The sequence below is a fragment of the Somniosus microcephalus genome, chromosome 4 (assembly GCF_052327205.1).
Source record: "Somniosus microcephalus isolate GS21.2 chromosome 4, FLI_Smic_1.0, whole genome shotgun sequence".
NCBI classification, from domain to species: domain Eukaryota; kingdom Metazoa; phylum Chordata; class Chondrichthyes; order Squaliformes; family Somniosidae; genus Somniosus; species Somniosus microcephalus.
In genome coordinates, this window is record NC_140990.1 from 173,768,074 (window position 1) to 173,784,818 (window position 16,745).

Consider the following 16,745-nt stretch of genomic DNA (forward strand, 5'->3'; position numbering starts at 1 on the left):
AAGGATATACTTGCCATAGAAGGAGTGCAACGAAGGTTCACCAGACTGGTTCCTGGGATGGGGGGATTGTCCTATGAGGAGAGATTGAGTAGACTAGGCCTATATTCTCTAGAGTTTAGAAGAATGAGAGGTGATCTCATTGACACATACAAAATTCTTACAGGGCTTGACAGGGTAGATGCAGGGAGGATGTTTCCCCTGGCTGGGGAGTCTAGAACCAGGGGTCACAGTCTCAGAATAAGGGGTCGGCCATTTAGGACTGAGACGAGGAGAAATGTCTTCACTCAGAGGATGGTGAATCTTTGGAATTCTCTACCCCAGAGGGCTGTGGAGTCTCAGTCATTGAGTATATTCAAGACAGAGATCGATAGATTTTTGAATATTAAGAGAATTAAGGATATGGGGATAGTTCAGGAAAGTGGAGATGAGGTAGAAGATCAGCCATGATGTTATTGAATGGTGGAGCAGGCTCGAAGGACCAAATGGCTTACTCCTGCTCCTATTTCTTATGTTCTTATGATCCTGGGCTTCATAAATAGAGGCATAGAGTACAAATGCAAGGAAGTTATGTTAAACCTTTATAAAACACTGGTTCGGCCTCAGCTGGAGTATTGTGTCCAATTCTGGGCACCACACTTTAGGAAGGATGTGAAGGCCTTAGAGAGGGTGCAGAAAAGATTTACAAGAATGGTTCCAGGGATGAGGGACTTCAGTTACGTGGATAGATTGGAGAAGCTGGGGTTGTTCTCCTTAGAGCAGAGAAGGTTGAGAGGAGACTTCAGGAGTCCAGACAGAGTAGATAGAGAGAAACTGTTCCCATTGGCGGGAGGGTTGAGAACCAGAGGACACAGATTTAAGGTGATTGGCAGAAGAACCAAAGGCGACATGAGGAAACAAATTTTTACGCAGCGAGTTGTTATGATCCGGAATGCACTGCCTGAAAGGGTGGTGGAGGCAGATTAAATCATGGCTTTCAAAAGGGAATTGGATAAGTACCTGAAGGAAAAAAATTTGCCGGGCTACAGGGAAAGGGCGGGGGCGTGAGACTAGCTGAAGTGCTCTTGCAGAGAGCCGGCACAGGCTTGACGGGCCGACTGGCCTCCTTTTGTGCTGTAACCGTGATTCTAAGATTCTACATACTGCTTGAATAATAGTCAAAAATGGGGTAGAGGAGCAAAGGGATCTTGGCGTACAGATACACAAATCACTAAAAGTAGCAATGCAGGTTAATAAGGCTATAAAAAAAAGCAAACCAAGCACTGGGGTTCATTTCTACAGGGATAGAACTGAAAAGCATAGAAGTTATGTTAAACTTGTATACAATATTGGTTAGATCACACTTGGAGTACTGTGAACAGTTCTGGTCTCCATATTATAAAACAGATATAGAGGTACGAGAAGATGCAAAAAAGATTCACAAGGATGAGACCAGAACAGAGAGGCTATAACTATCAGGAAAGATTGAACAGACTGGGTCTCATTTCTCTAGAAAAGAGAAGGCTGAGGGGTGACCTGATACTGTGATTATGAAAGGGTTTGATAGGATAGTAGTGGATAAAATGTTTCCACTTGTGGGGAGACCAAAACTAGGGGGCATGAATATAAGATAATCACTAATAAATCCAATAGGGAATTTAGAAGAAACTTCATTACCCAAAGAATGGTAAGAATGTGGAACTCACTACCACAAGAAGTAGTTGAGGCAAATAGCATAGATGCATTTAAGGGTAAGCTAGATAAGCACATGAGGTAGAGAGGAATAGCAGGGTATGCTGATAGGGTTAAACAAAGAAGGGTGGGAGGAGGCTTGTGTGGCCGAATGGCCTTTTTCGTGCTGCAGACTCTACGTAATTCCCCTTCTTTTATTCAAAAAACTGCCATGGGAACATTTACGTCCACCTGAGAGGGCAGATGGGGCCCTGGATTAACGTCTCATCCGAAAGACAACACACCCAAGTGCAGCACTCCCTCAGTACTGCACTAGAGTGAAAGAATCACATGGCCTCCACCTCAGGCTCAAAAACAATCACTATGTTAATTGTGACAATCCAGATGTGGTACTGTGGCGGTACCACTGGTTATCCCTTACATTGAGATATACATAATTCCCTTTAACTTACCTTACTGTATGTGTCTGTTACTATACTCAGGCTTCTCTCCTGTACTCTGCGTCATGACGTCATGACGTCAGAACCTTCCAACAGTAGAGCTCGGAACCTGCTGGCAGTTGAGCTCGGAACCTGCTGGCAGTTGAGCTCGGAACCTGCTGGCAGTTGAGCTGGGAAACTTCTAGTTAGCCCTCGTGGCGTCCCCACTGGGGAAAGACCTACATCACGGTGCTCCTACAGTCAGCCATCTTACCTGCTACCTTATCTGTTGTATTTAACCTGTTCCTGTAAATAAACAACTTATTTATAGTTCGTCGAAATCGAACTCGATTATTTAGTGGCGATGTACACGAACCGCTACATTGGTGACCCAACGACGTGAGTACGGGAGCTCATCAATTCCTACACTACAATTGGTGACCCCGTATCCGTGAACGATTTTCACGGAAGCAACGCGCAGCCTGACCCTCGTCTTCACAGAAGATGACCGACGAACACCAATCGCTACATTGGTGACCCAACGACGTGAGTACAGGAGCTCATCAATTCCAACGCTACAATTGGTGAACCCGTATCCGTAAACGATTTTCACGGTAGCAACGCGCACCTGAACCTCGTCTTCCCACAAGACGACCAACACACAACCGACAAACAACCACGGAACAGCAACCGCCTCACTCTGCCAAAGACGACCCCGTCTTTGCGAACGTATTCGCAAGGTAAGCGCAGCCTGGAGCAGATCCCGTTTGACACGGACAAACCTCAACCGGACACCGTTCGTTTTTTTGTGAGCAATTTTCACAAAAGAAGCATGCCATGGAAGCACCAGCCATTTTGCTGTCGCTACCGCAATCCAGGGAGCCACAGTCTCCCTCGTGCTTTATACCGGTAGAAGCCCCGTTCGACGAGAACATCGATGCGGCGCCGACCACGCACTTGCTCACGGTCCCCGTACTCGTCTTTCCTACCGCCACACGGATCGTCCGCCTCTACGTCCACAGCGACAGCAAGTATAAATCTCTCCAAGCGCGGGGTACAGCATGTTCGGGCCCACAAAATCGGAGCGCGCCCTGCGGGGATACCACGAGGACTCACCCCCGCGAAACACGAGGGCCCATCCCTCGCAAACCACAAGGACCCATCCCTCATGAAAAACGACGACTCCTCCTCCGCCGATGACGCACCAGCCCTTCAGCCTGCTGGTTGTGTTACCTACTACACGATTCAGCATGAACAAAAGGCGTGCCGCCCTCCCGGCTGTTTTCTCCTAAATCTACAACTGTTACAAGTGTTGCCGCTCTCCAGGCAGAGTTAACCCCTCCTGAAAGCAACAACAACCTGGGCTGTTGCCGCCCTTTCTCCAGTTTTCCCTTTAACAAACGCAAACGTCTACTGAAGCTGCACACATCGAGGACGGGCCAACGGGCATCCTGCGGCCGCGATCAGCCACGTGAAAGTTGCTGGCCTCACCGATCACAGGTTAACGCAGTAACTCTTCACCCTCTGTTGTGTTAACGTCGTAGCCCTATGGCACGCACCGTTCTGCGTGTTCCAGCCTCCTGAAGGTTTCGCTCACCTGTCGGCGAGTTCACTCACCTCGCCTGTCAAGTCCTTCTGGAACGTTCATTTGGCGTTCCTGCAGAGTTCGTTATAACAAGGACTTGTTCCAACATCAACAGAATCATCGCCCGCGTCCGCCCAACCCGCCCGTCACTCTGACAAGGCCTGCTGTTTCGCACGTCTCCACAGTCCTTCGCCTGACGGATACACTTTATTCGCCACGACGCGCGTACGGATCCCCTCACGAGCAGCATCTTCGGAACTCGCTCGCCAAGCCGAGACAGCACGACCGCTGAGACCACCAGCGTCACACCATCTCATCCTTGGACTTTCGTTAAAGCGAATTCTGGGCGGGCCTATGTGGCGGTACCACTGGTTGTCCCTTACATTGAGATACACAATTCCTTTTAACTTACCTTACTGTATGTGTCTGTTACTATACTCAGGCTTCTCTCCTGTACTCTGCGTCATGACGTCATGACGTCAGAACTCAGAACCTTCCAACAGTAGAGCTCGGAACCTGCTGGCAGTAGAGCTCGGAACCTGCTGGCAGTTGAGCTGGGAAACTTCTAGTTAGTCCTCGTGGCGTCCCCGCTGGGGAAAGACCTACACCACGGTGCTCCTACAGTCAGCCATCTTACCTGCTACCTTACCTGTTGTATTTAACCTGTTCCTGTAAATAAACAACTTATTTATAGTTCGGCGAAGTCGAACTCGATTATTTAGTGGCGATGTACACGAACCGCTACAGTACCACAATAAAGTGTGCAATTAAATGGCAAGTTTGTACAACACGCTTTCCCTACGCACCATCAAAGAAGCAACAGTTATTCTGATAGTGGGTTTCCAATCAGATCCTCCCACTCAAGATAAAAAAAAATTACACAATCTCCGACTAGACTATGCATGGACAGCAAGCCGTTTTAATAGACTGGAGCACTGTTGATTTTTAAATGGTGTCCAGAAATTTCTAAGTCCTTAAATTTTCTACTTATCTCTGCATTTTAAAAGATTGAAGATTGTGATTCTCTGTGAATTGTCAACAGCAGTCAAACAATTATTAGACATTGCTCCATGGTCCAACCCCTTTCCTAGCCTTGGCCAGTATTGGACTTAGCAAGCCATAATGGGATCCAAAAATGTTAACTAACGTGTCACTAGCACGTACCCTAACCTTACTGATTCCTGGGATTGGGGGATTGTCCTATGAGGAGAGATTGAGGAGACTAGGCGTATAGTCACTAGAATTAAGAAGAATGAGAGGTGATCTCATTGAAATGTATAAAATTCTTACAGGGTTTGACAGGGTAGATGCTGAGAGAATGTTTCCCCTGGCTGGGGAGTCGAGAACTAAGGGTCACTGTCTCAGAATAAGGGGTCGGCCATTGAGGACTGAGATAAGGAGGAATTTCTTCACTCAAAAGGTTGTGAATATTTGGAATTCTCTCCCCCAGAGAGCTGTGGATGCAGAGTCGTTGAGTATATTCAAGGCAGAGATCAATAGATTTTTGGGATATTAAGGGAATCAGGGGATATGGGGAAGGTAAAGTTGAGGTAGATTCAGCCATGATTTTATTGAATGGCGGAGTGGGCTCAAAGGGCCGAATGGCCTACTCCCAGAGAAGATTTACAAGGATGATACCAGAAATGCGAGGGTATACATATCAGGAAAGGACGAATAGACTGGGTCTCTTTTCTCTTGAAAAAAGGCTGAGGGGTGACCTAATAGAGGTCTTTAAAATTATGAAAGGTTTTGATAGAGTGGATACAGAGAGAATGTTTCCACTTGTGGGGAAGAGCATAACTAGAGGCCATCAATATAAGATAGTCACCAAGAAATCCAATAGGAAATTCAGAAGAAACTTCTTTACCCAAAGAGTGGTGAGAATGTGGAACTCACTGCCACAGGGAGTGGTTGAAGCGAATAGTATAGATGCATGTAAGGGGAGGCTGGACAAGCATATGAGGAAGAAGGGAATAGAGGGTTATGCTGATAGATTTAGATGAGGAAAGACGGGAGGAGGCTTGAGTGGAGCATAAACACTGGCACGGACTGGTTGGGCCGAATGGCCTGTTTCTGTGCCGTTTGTCCTATGTAATCCTTATGTTCTTATGTTCGTTTAAAAAGACGATAATCATTTTTTTCATACAAGCACTTTAGACTTCTTAGCCCTACTACGGCATATTTAAAATAAACTATAATCAACCTGTTCCAATTGAGTCTGATAACATTCCTGTGACGCGCCTTGGGACAATTTACTATGTTAAAGGAGCTATATAAACACAAATAAATGCTAGAGTCCATTATAAAAGATGTAATAGCAGAGCACTTGGAAAACAGTGACAGGATCGGACAAAGTCAACATGGATTTACAAAAGGTAAATCATGCTTGACTGATCTACTGGAATTTTTTGAGCATGTAACTGGTAGAATAGATAAGGGAGAACCACTGGATGTGGTGTATTTGGACTTTCAGAAGGCTTTCGATAAGGTCCCGCACAAGAGACTAGCGTGTAAAGTTAAAGCACATGGGATTGGGGGTAAGGTACTGACTTGGATAGAAAACTAGTTGTCAGACAGGAAGCAAAGAGTTGGAATAAACGGGTCTTTTTCCAAGTGGCAGGCAGTGACTAGTGGGGTACCGCAGGGATTGGTGTTAGGACCCCAGTTATTCACAATATATATTAATGATCTAGACGAGGGAACTAGATGTAATATCTCCAAGTTTGCAGACGACACAAAGCTGGGTGGGCGTGTGTGCTGTGAGGAGGATGCAGAGAAACTCCAGTACGATTTGGACAGGTTGGGCGATATGGCAGATGCATGGCAGATGCAGTATAATGTGGATAAATGCGAGGTTATCCACTTTGGTGGCAAAAACAGGAAGGCAGATTATTATCTGAACGGCAATAGATTGGGAAAAGGGGAAATGCAACGAGACCTGGGTGTCCTTGTGCACCAGTCGCTGAAGGTAAGCATGCAGGTGCAGCAGACAGTTAAGAAGGCAAATGGTATGCTGGCCTTCATAGCGAGAGGATTCGAGTACAGGAGCAAGGATATCTTGCTGCAGTTGTACAAGGCCTTGGTGAGACCACACCTTGAGTATTGTGTGCAGTTTTGGAAGGATGTTCTTGCCATGGAGGGAGTGCAGCCAAGATTCACCAGACTGATACCTGGGATGGCAGGAATGACGTATGAAGACAGATTGGGTCGATTAGGCTTATATTCGCTAGAGTTTAGAAGAATGAGAGGGGATCTCATTGAAACTTATAAAATTCTAACAGGACTAGACACATTAGATGCAGGAAGGCTGTTCCTGATGGCGGGGGAGTCCAGAACCGGGGTCACAGTCTAAGAATAAGGGGTAAGCCCCTTAGGACTGAGATGAGGAATTTCTTCACCCAGAGAGTGGTGAACCTGTGGCATTCTCTACCACAGAAGACAGTTGAGGCCAATTCATTAAATATATTCAAGAAGAATTTAGATATATTTCTTAAGGCGAAGGGGATCAAGGGATATGGGGAGAAAGCAGGGACAGGATACTGAATTTGGATGATCAACCATGATCGCATTAATGGCAGAGCAGGCTCGAGGGGCCGAATGGCCTACTCCTGCTCCGATCTTCAATGTTTCTAAGTTGTTGTTGTTGTTCCGTTTAAAATAAAGTGAAGGTTCGCGCATGCGCAGATTTACCGGCCAACGGGCGGGGCAGGGATCGGGCGGCGAGGTGCGCGCGCGTGCACAGCGGCCGGGCGGTTCCTTTGAGGTTTAGAGCGCGCTCGGGATTGTAACTGTCGCGCGCGCACACACGCTCTGTCTCTCGCCGAAGTTTCTGCGTCTCATAGAGATCGCATTTTGATCAATCTTTCTTCCATATACAATCTCTAGGGATCTGAAAAATAGCATGTTGGAACCTATCCACTGTGTAAATTGCTCCTTAATTCCTGCCGGCAGCACGGAAGCTTCTAATGTGAAAGCGCTGGGCATGCGTTTAACGGTCGGGCGCGCGAATACGTTTCGCCGCGTATGCGCATGCACAACTCGGCAGGCCCGCGTTTGCCGGTCGTGTGCGCACGCGCAGTTCAGCGGGGACGCGAGGGTGGTTTGGTGCGCGCACGCGCAGTACAGCGGGGACGCGAGGGCGGTTGGTACGCGCAGTTCAGTGGGGACGCGCTGGCTGATGGTACGCGCACGCGCAGTTCAGCGGGGACGCGAGGGCGGTTGGTACGCGCACGAGCAGTTCAGCGGGGACGCGAGGGCGGTTGGTACGTGCGCGCGACGTTCAGCGGGGACGCGAGGGCGGTTGGTGCGTGCACGCGTAGTTCAGCGGGGACGCGAGGGCGGTTGGTACGTGCATGCGCAGTTCAGCGGGGACGCGAGGGCGGCTGGTGCGCGCACGCGCAGGTCGGACCTCTTGTACCCCCATCTCCCCTCACCGGAGCCAAGTGTGGGCGAGCAGAAGCGCGCGTGCGCAGAGTCGATTCCCTGCGCCGGAGCCAGCCGCTCAGTCAGTCAGTGAGAGAGAGAGTGACGCGGTGGAGGTGTAAGGGACTGACGCGGTGTTTACGTCTCGGTGTGAGTGTCCAGTGGCAGCAGAGAGAGCCGGGACTGAGGGAAATAAAACCGGTAAGAGACAGAGAGCAAGATAAATCAAGAGAGAGAGAACCGGGGGGCGAGGGGGGAAGCAGGAGCCGCAGAGAGCGCGGGGAGGGAGGGAGGTGGCTGGGGGGTGAACAGCAGCTTTCTCCTGCATCTGAACAATGGCGGCTGCGAGTGCACAGGGCTCCCAGGCTGGAGAGGGAGAGAGAAGAGGGAGAAGGGCTCTCTCTGCTCATGCAGCAGCCTCCAGCACTGTTTACATCGAAAAGGAATTTCCCCCCCTTCCAGAAAAAACCCGCCAAAAATCTTATTAAACCACCAGCCATTTTTTTCCACTTTCGATTTTGGCTTGTTAGCTGGAAATAGTTTTTAAGTCCAAATGCAGACAGAAAAGCAATTTTGTTCCGATTGCAACACCACATTAAAAAAAAATCATTGCTGTTTAAAGAAAATGGGCGCGAGACCACTAATATTAACAAGAAGTGAGAGACCACGAAGTAAATGTTTCCTGTGCCATTGCTGTCATGTCTCTACACACATATAACCAAAAAAACACAATCCTGCTCATTTTCTCTCTCCTGTTTCATGGGTTTACAAGAAGTAGGTAATTGCTGTACAAGTACCCTCTGAATATAAAGGTGCAGAAATACATAAGTTGCACACGTAATGGTGCAGGGTATGAATTCTTCCAGGAGTGCAGAAGACCCATGGTTGTGGGTTCATAATGGTCTTTTGTACAAGTGAAAGAATGTAGTTTAACCACAGTTACTGATTTGTGTCACTGTTTACAGCAGTTGTATGCAAAATTACATCAAAATTATACATTTTCACAGGTATTAGCTCCACGATAATGAATGATGTTGCAAACAGCTTCAACTGATTTTTTTGGCTTGTTTTTGTTGATGAAGCTGCAGTAAAATGCAGATTATTAAAAGTTATAAGTAGAATATGCCTGACCAATTGTGACATTTCCTCAATTTGTAGAACCAGTTCAAATTTAAAATGTTCTATGCAACACCTAGAGGGTAGTTAAAGGATTCATTTTGTTTCATAGGAACCATGCAAATCGATAAAGCAAATTGGTTTTTTTGTTAACTATATACAGGTATGTTAACATTTTTTTGTATATTTCCTGGGAGATCTTTGGATTTAGTGCTGTTGTGCTGGCCTAGATTTTCCTGCAACATGTAATACAGCAATAAGAAAGAAAAGAGCTGACTTTTAAATAAAATGACTATTGGCATCAGTGCATTCTTGGTTTTACCATCAAGACTTAAAAAAAATGAAACAGCTGCTAATCACAGTACATAATACTGTACAGTCAGAAGTCTTTGTGATATATTTTTGCATGAAGTACACAGTGAAGTGCTGATTTTATCTGAGGTCATAACACTATACAGCCAGGTGATGCTGTGTACTTTGGTTGGATTGTATATTTTGGTGGCCCACATATAGTAATTGCTCTCGGGTATTGGTGTCTGTTCCAGTCAAGGGATTAGAAACCACTCATATTACAGGAATTTTTTTTAATTGACATTTTTACCTTTGCAGTCATAAGTGGAAGAGTTAAGACTGGGAATCATTTATCTAGGTATTTTTTAAAACTGCAAGTAGGTTTCAAGTGATGTAACATACATATTTTTCAGAATACTTGGTATCAAAGTTTTTTTTAACTTTTATTAATTCATAATTTATTGTAAAGTGTCATACAGATTTACACAGGATATCTTGAACTTGGTGTCAGTATGGGACAGATGGATGTCCACTTTATAACCATTAGACCTCATTAAAGAAACACTAGTAAATTGCCTCTGGCATTGCCAATGGTCAGTTGGTGAATATAACTTTTTTTAATATATTGGGAGAGACTTCAGAACTTGCTGCACAGAGCCGCCTAGTGGCTGGAACCCACACTACATCTGGCTTGGCCATCTATCTATCACCAGATCTGGCAGGAACACAGCAAGCTGTACTGGGCCTCACTCTCTGCCAAAACTGCTCACCCATATAGGATCATTTTGGATAGCACCCCGCCCCTTCCGGCTGCTTTTCTCCACTACCAAGCACCTCCTTGGATCCCACTCCTCTGCCCCTTCCACTCTCTAACTGTCCCGCATGCTAGATGACATTGTAAATGGTTCCCGCTCCTTTGGGACTGTCCCCCCTCCCTTTTTAAATACACGGTCATCACCCCACTCCTCAAAACACCCTTGATTTCTCTAATCTTGCAAGCTATCGCCCCATGTCCAACTCCGCTATCCTCGCTAAAGTACTTGAGCATGTTGTTGCCTCCCTCGCCTGTTTCCATCTCACCTGCTGATTCCTGTCAGTCAGATTTCACTCCGAAGCACTGAACTGGCCCTAACCATAACTGACCATACCCTCCTCCCCCAATGCCTTTCCTCTCACTTGGCTCCACTATTACCAAATTGAGAGATGTTTTTCTTCTCATCTACACACGGTTACCTCGGGTAACCCCCCACCCCCAGGATACATCCTTAACCCCATCTACATGCTGCCCGTTGTCGATGATATCTGCAGACATGAGGTCAGCTTCCACGTGTACATTGATGACACCAGCTGTACCTCTCCACCACCTCTATTGACTCCTTCACTGCCTCTGTCAGTCTACTTGTCTGATCCATTCTTGGATGAGTAAGAATTTCTTCTCGCTGAGCATTGGGAAGACTGAAGCCTCCCCATCTCCCTCTGCAGCCACTGTTTGCAACCTCGGTGCCCCATCCGACCCCAAAACTGAACTTCCGCTATGTCAAGTGTCACGATATGCAACGACTTGCATTTATTTAGCCTCCTAACATAGAAAATCATCCCAGAGGACTTCATAGAGGAGCAAGGAAAAAATGAACAGTGAGACAAAGAAGGAGCTGTTAGGGGTGACCAAATGTTTGGTGAAAGAGGTGGATTTTACTTCCACCTCTCTTGAAATGACCTGTCTCTGCCTCAGCCCATCTTCCAACGAAACCCTCATCTGTACCTTTGTCACTTCCAGACCCAACTATTCCACTGCTCCGAGCCAGCTTCCCATCCTCCGCCCTGCACAAACTTATGCTCATCCAAAACCCTGCAGCTATTATCCTGTCTGTCTTGTCCAATGCTCCTGGTCCCCCAAACCGCATTTAAAATTCTTGTCCTTGTGTTGAAATCTCTTCATGGCCTCGTCTCTCACAATTTTTAACCTCGTCCAATGATACAACACCCCCTTCCCCTGAATGCCTGTTTCTCCGAATCCAGCCTGTTGTGCATCCACCCCCTTTCTCTTTGCCCACATTCTGGAATTTTCTCCCTAAACCTTTCTGTCTCTCCATCTCCCATTCCTTCTTTAAGACGTTCCTTAAAATTCACCTCTTTCACCAGCATTTTGTCACCTCTTTCACCAAGCATTTTGGTCACCCCATCTAATATCTTCTTTGTCTTGTTGTCCATTTTTTCCTTTGAAGCCCTTTGGGATGATTTTCTATGTTACGGGGCTAAATAAATGCAAGTTGTTGTTGCATATCATGATATTTGACGTAACAAAATTAATGGGAAATGTATGACTAAATATCGAGACTTCAGGGAGTGCGGCCTGTAGATAGGAAGTGCACATGCTACTAGTTTTTTTTGTAGAGGTTATATGTCAATGTCAAAAAAGTATGTATTTAAGTAGATCTAAGTTTACTGTTGCCCACTCAATACTGCATTTGTAACTTTCCTGTCTGCCATAAAGACCAGTTTTATGCTTCAGTGGTGTGTGCAATCCTGTGTGTACCATAGCAGAAAACTAGTGGTTGTAAACTTTACAGAACAAGCTATTTATTTCAAAATAGATAAGAGGAGGTTACCCAGACTGTTGCTGAATTATTGGGTGAATATTTGTTTTTTTTCCCATTTTGATGTGCTTTGCAAAAAGCAACCAGACTTGAAGAGTTAACATATACCTGTCATTGTTTGACACTTACAGTTTGGGAGATGAAGAAAGAAAGAACTTGCAATTATATAGCACCTCTCACAATCTCTGTCCCAAAGTACTTTACAGCCAATTATGTACTTTTGTTGACGTGTACTCACTGTTGTAATGTAGGAAACACGACAGCCAATTTGCGCACAGCAAGGTCCCACAAACATCAGTGTGATAATGACCAGATAATTTGTTTTTAATTATGTTGGTGCAGGGATAAATATTGGCCAGAACATCACGGCTAACTCCCCTGCTCTCTTTCGATATAGTGGCGTGGGATCTTTTACATTCACCTGAGGGGGCAGCCAGGGCCAGGGTTTAATGTCTCATCCAATAGACGGCACCTCCGACAGTGCAGTACTCCCTCAGTACTGCACTGGAGTGTCAGCCTTGTTTTTCTGCACTGCAGGTGGACTTGAACCCACAATTTTCTGACTGAGGTGAGAGTGCTACCACTGAGCCACGGCTGACCCCGTTGGGTCCAAAGACTTCTGTTGTACATATAGCTAGGAGGGAGACGGAAATGGGGAAAGTATCAGAGCAAGCTTTTTAATAGATGGATCGGCTAAAGAATGGCAGTTTGATTTTTACTGTAACTAAATGAAAGTCGTGCACATTGAGACATGAAGTGCACAGGATAAAGATATATTGGTCATCCAAGCTGGATGAGGGAAAGGATTTTGTGATTATTAATCATTCACTGATTCTATTCTGTTAATGTGAAGCTGTTATCACCATATACTGAGATGCCGCTCAAGGGCATTTGATTGCAAGCTGAAACAAGTTATTCTAACCTTTATACATAGTATTTCAATGGGGCCTTGTCAACGATGTGCAGTTTATCTTCAAAAGAACAATTGATGTGTAGAAGAAGGTTCATGAAAAGCGAGAGCGATTCCAGGAGGTCTAAGTTATGAAACGAGACTGACAGAACTGAAACATAGAAGATAGGAGCGGGAATAGGCCATTCGGCCCCTCGAGCCTGCTCCGCCATTCAATGCGATCAAGGCTGATCATCCAAATTCAGTACCCTGTCCCTGCTTTCTCTCGATACCCCTTGATCCCTTTAGCCTTAAGAAATATATCCAACTCCTTCTTGAATATATTTAATGAATTGGCCTCTACTGCCTTCTGTGGTAGAGAATTCCACAGGTTCACCACTCTCTGGGTGAAGAAATTCCTCCTCATTTCTGTCCTAAATGGCTTACCCCTTATCCTTAGACTGTGACCCCTGGTTCTGGACTCCCTGACCATCGGGAACATCCTTCCTGCATCTCGTCTGTCCAGTCCTGTCAGAATTTTATAAGTTCCAATAAGATCCCCTCTCATTCTTCTAAACTCCAGCGGGTATAAGCCCAATCTCTCCTCGTATATCATTCCTGCCATCCTAGGTATCAGCCTGGTGAATCTTCGCTGAACTCCCTCCACGGCAAGAACATCCTTCCTCAGATAAGGTGACCAAAACTGCATACAATACTCAAGGTGCAGTCTCACCAAGGCCCTGTACAACTGCAGCAAGACATCCATGTTCCTGTACTCAAACCCTCTTGCTACGAAGGCCAACATACCATTTGCCTTCTTAACCGCCTGCTGCACCTGCATGCTTACCTTCAGTGACTGGTGCACAAGGACACCTAGGTCTCGTTGCACTTCCCCTTCTCCCAATCTATTGCCATTCAGATAAGCTGCCTTCCTGTTTTTGACACCAAAGTGGATAACCTCGCATTTATCCATGTTATATTGCATCTGCCATGCTTCTGCCCAATCACCCAACCTGTCCAAATCATCCTGGAGTTTCTCGGCATCCTCCTCACAGCACACACGCCCACCCAGCTTTGTGTCGTCTGCAAACTTGGAGATATTACATCTAGTTCCCTTGCCTAGATCATTAATATATATTGTGAATAGCTGGGGTCCAAGGACCGATCCCTGCGGTACCCCACTAGTCACTGCCTGCCACTCGGAAAAAAACCCGTTTATTCCAACTCTTTGCTTTCTGTCTGCCAACCAGTTCTCTATCCAAGTGAATACCTTGCCCCCAATCCCATGTGCCTTAACTTTATACGCTAATCTCTTATGCGGGACCTTATCGAAAGCCTTTTGAAAGTCCAAATACACCACATCCACTGGTTCTCCCTTATCTATTTTACCAGTTACATCCTCAAAAAATTCCAGTAGATTAGTCAAGCACGATTTACCTTTTGTAAATCCATGTTGACTTTGTCCGATCCGGTCACTGTTTTCGGAGTGCTCTGCTATTACATCTTTTATAATGGACTCTAGCATTTTCTCCACTACTGATGTCCGGCTTACCGGTCTGTAATTCCCCGTTTTCTCTCTACCACCTTTTTTGAATAGTGGATTAACATTAGCTACCCTCCAATCCATGGGTACTGTTCCAGATTCCATCGAATGTTGGAAGATGATCAGCAATGCATCTACTATTTCTAGGGCCACTTCCTTAAGTACCCTAGGATGTAGATTATCAGGCCTTGGGGATTTATCGGCCTTCAATCCCATCAATTTCCCTAACACCATTTCCCTACAAATACTGATTTCTTTCAGTTCCTCCCTTTCATCAGACCCTATGTTCCCTGACATTTCTGGGAGGTTATTTGTGTCCTCCTTTGTGAAGACAGAACCAAAATATGTATTTAATTAATCTGCCATTTCTTTGTTCCTCGTTATAAATTCCCCTGATTCTGACTGCAAGGGACCTATGCTTGACTTCACCAATCCTTTTCTCTTCACATATCTATAAAAGCTTTTACAGTCAGTTTTTATGTTCCCTGCAAGCTTACTCTCATATTCTATTTTCCCTTTCTTAATTAATCCCTTTGTCCTCCTTTGTTGAATCCTAAACTGCTCCCAATCTTCAGGTTTACTGCTTTTTCTGTGCAATTTATATGTCCTCTCCTTGGATCTTATGCTATCCCTAATTTCCCTTAGCCACGGTTGAGTCACCTTTTTTGTTTTATTTTTATGCCAAACTGGGATGAACAAATTCTGTAGTTCATCCATGCGGTCTTTGAATGTTTGCCATTGCCTATCCACCGTCAACCCTTTGAGTGACATTCCCCAATCAATCCTACCCAACTCGCGCCTCATACCATCGTAGTTTCCAACTGAGCTTGGTTTCATTCGAAAAAGATTAAGAGGCATGATGCATATTTTTAAAACACTGAGGATTGCATAATATAGTTGCAAATAGGTCATTTAATTTAGACTAAATGCAGAATTAGAGGACGTGAATGTAAGTCTACGACATCTCAAGCAACACCGGATTAAGAGGCCTGCTATTCTACCCCCGCCCCGTAGAGTTGTGGATCTGTAGAATAGACTTCCACATAAAACAGTTAATGTGGTTCTGATTAATACCTTTTAAAATAGGAGCCAGATAAATGTTTGGAAATCCTACTCCACCTCCTCCGGCACTTTCTCCTCCTTTGAGCATCTCACCTTATTCCACCCCTCTCACCTCTCATTTAAAATTCTTGTTCTCTACCGCCCACCCAAGTACCATAAAAATTCTATTACCGAGATATCTTCACTGCTCTCCTTCCTCAGCCTCTGCACTGAATGACTTCTCATCCTCGGTGACTTCAACCTCCATCTCAATTCATCATGCTCTCTTTCCTCTGAGTTCACTAGCCTCCTATCCTCCCTTAATCTCTCTTTCCATGTAAACTCCCCAACCCATATTCCCGGCCACCCCCTCGACCTCGCCATCTCTCATGGCCTTGCTACTCCCATCGTGTCAATCGCAGATAAGGCCATCTCTGATCACTTCCTCATATCGCTCTCCACCCCCCCCCCCCCTCCCCAATCCTACTTCCTTCTGTGTCTGCCCCTGGGAAAAAAAACTCTCCCAACTCTCAAAGAACTGCACTTATGAAATCCCAACTGTCCAGCCTTTGGCCCTCCGTTCACCACGACATTTCTGCAGCTACCGATCTGCTCAACCACACCCTCCTCATCACCACCTTTGATGTCCTAGTCCCTATTAAAACAATTACCCTCTCTCACCCTGGCCGTTCCCCCTGGTATGGCCCTCATCTTCGCTCCCTTAAGTCTAAGGGACGCAAACTTGAACGGATATGGCGGACAACTGGTTTAGCCATTCACTGCCAGATCTGGCTGGACCACATAAAGCATTATCGGGTCCTGCTCTCGTCTGCCAAAACTGCTCACTGTTCCAGGATCATTCTGGAATGCAAAGATAAACCCCGGCTCCTATTCTCTACTGCTAACCGTCTTCTTCAACCCCTGTTTCCTCTACCCTCACCTCCGACAAGAAGTGTGAGGAGCTCATGGACTTCTTTGTCTCTAAGATTGAGACCATCCGTTCAGCTGCCTCTGCTACTTCCCTTCCTTCCCCTAGCCCACCGGGCCAAACTTCCTCTAAGGTTCCCCCCTGCCCTAGCCCTGAACTCACATCTTTCTCCAGCTTCTTTCCGATCTCCCCTCATGACCTCGCCACGATCATCTTGTCCATGAGACCCACTTCCTGCTGGCTCGA

The 16,745-nt window shown here is 46.0% G+C and overlaps 1 protein-coding gene across 3 annotated transcripts in view; it reads left to right on the forward strand.

Moving 5' to 3' along the window:
• The first annotated feature begins 8,051 nt into the window (after window positions 1-8,051).
• Window positions 8,052-16,745, forward strand: part of creb1b (cAMP responsive element binding protein 1b) — an 83,510-nt gene continuing 74,816 nt past the window's right edge. Inside the window, exons 1-2 of one of the 3 annotated variants that reach the window (XM_085985469.1) lie at window positions 8,052-8,295; window positions 9,323-9,373. The gene's annotated coding sequence lies outside the window, so the exon portion shown is untranslated. The remainder of the gene's footprint in view (window positions 8,296-9,322; window positions 9,374-16,745) is intronic. The other 2 variants (XM_085985465.1, XM_085985466.1) reach the window with 2 other exon arrangements.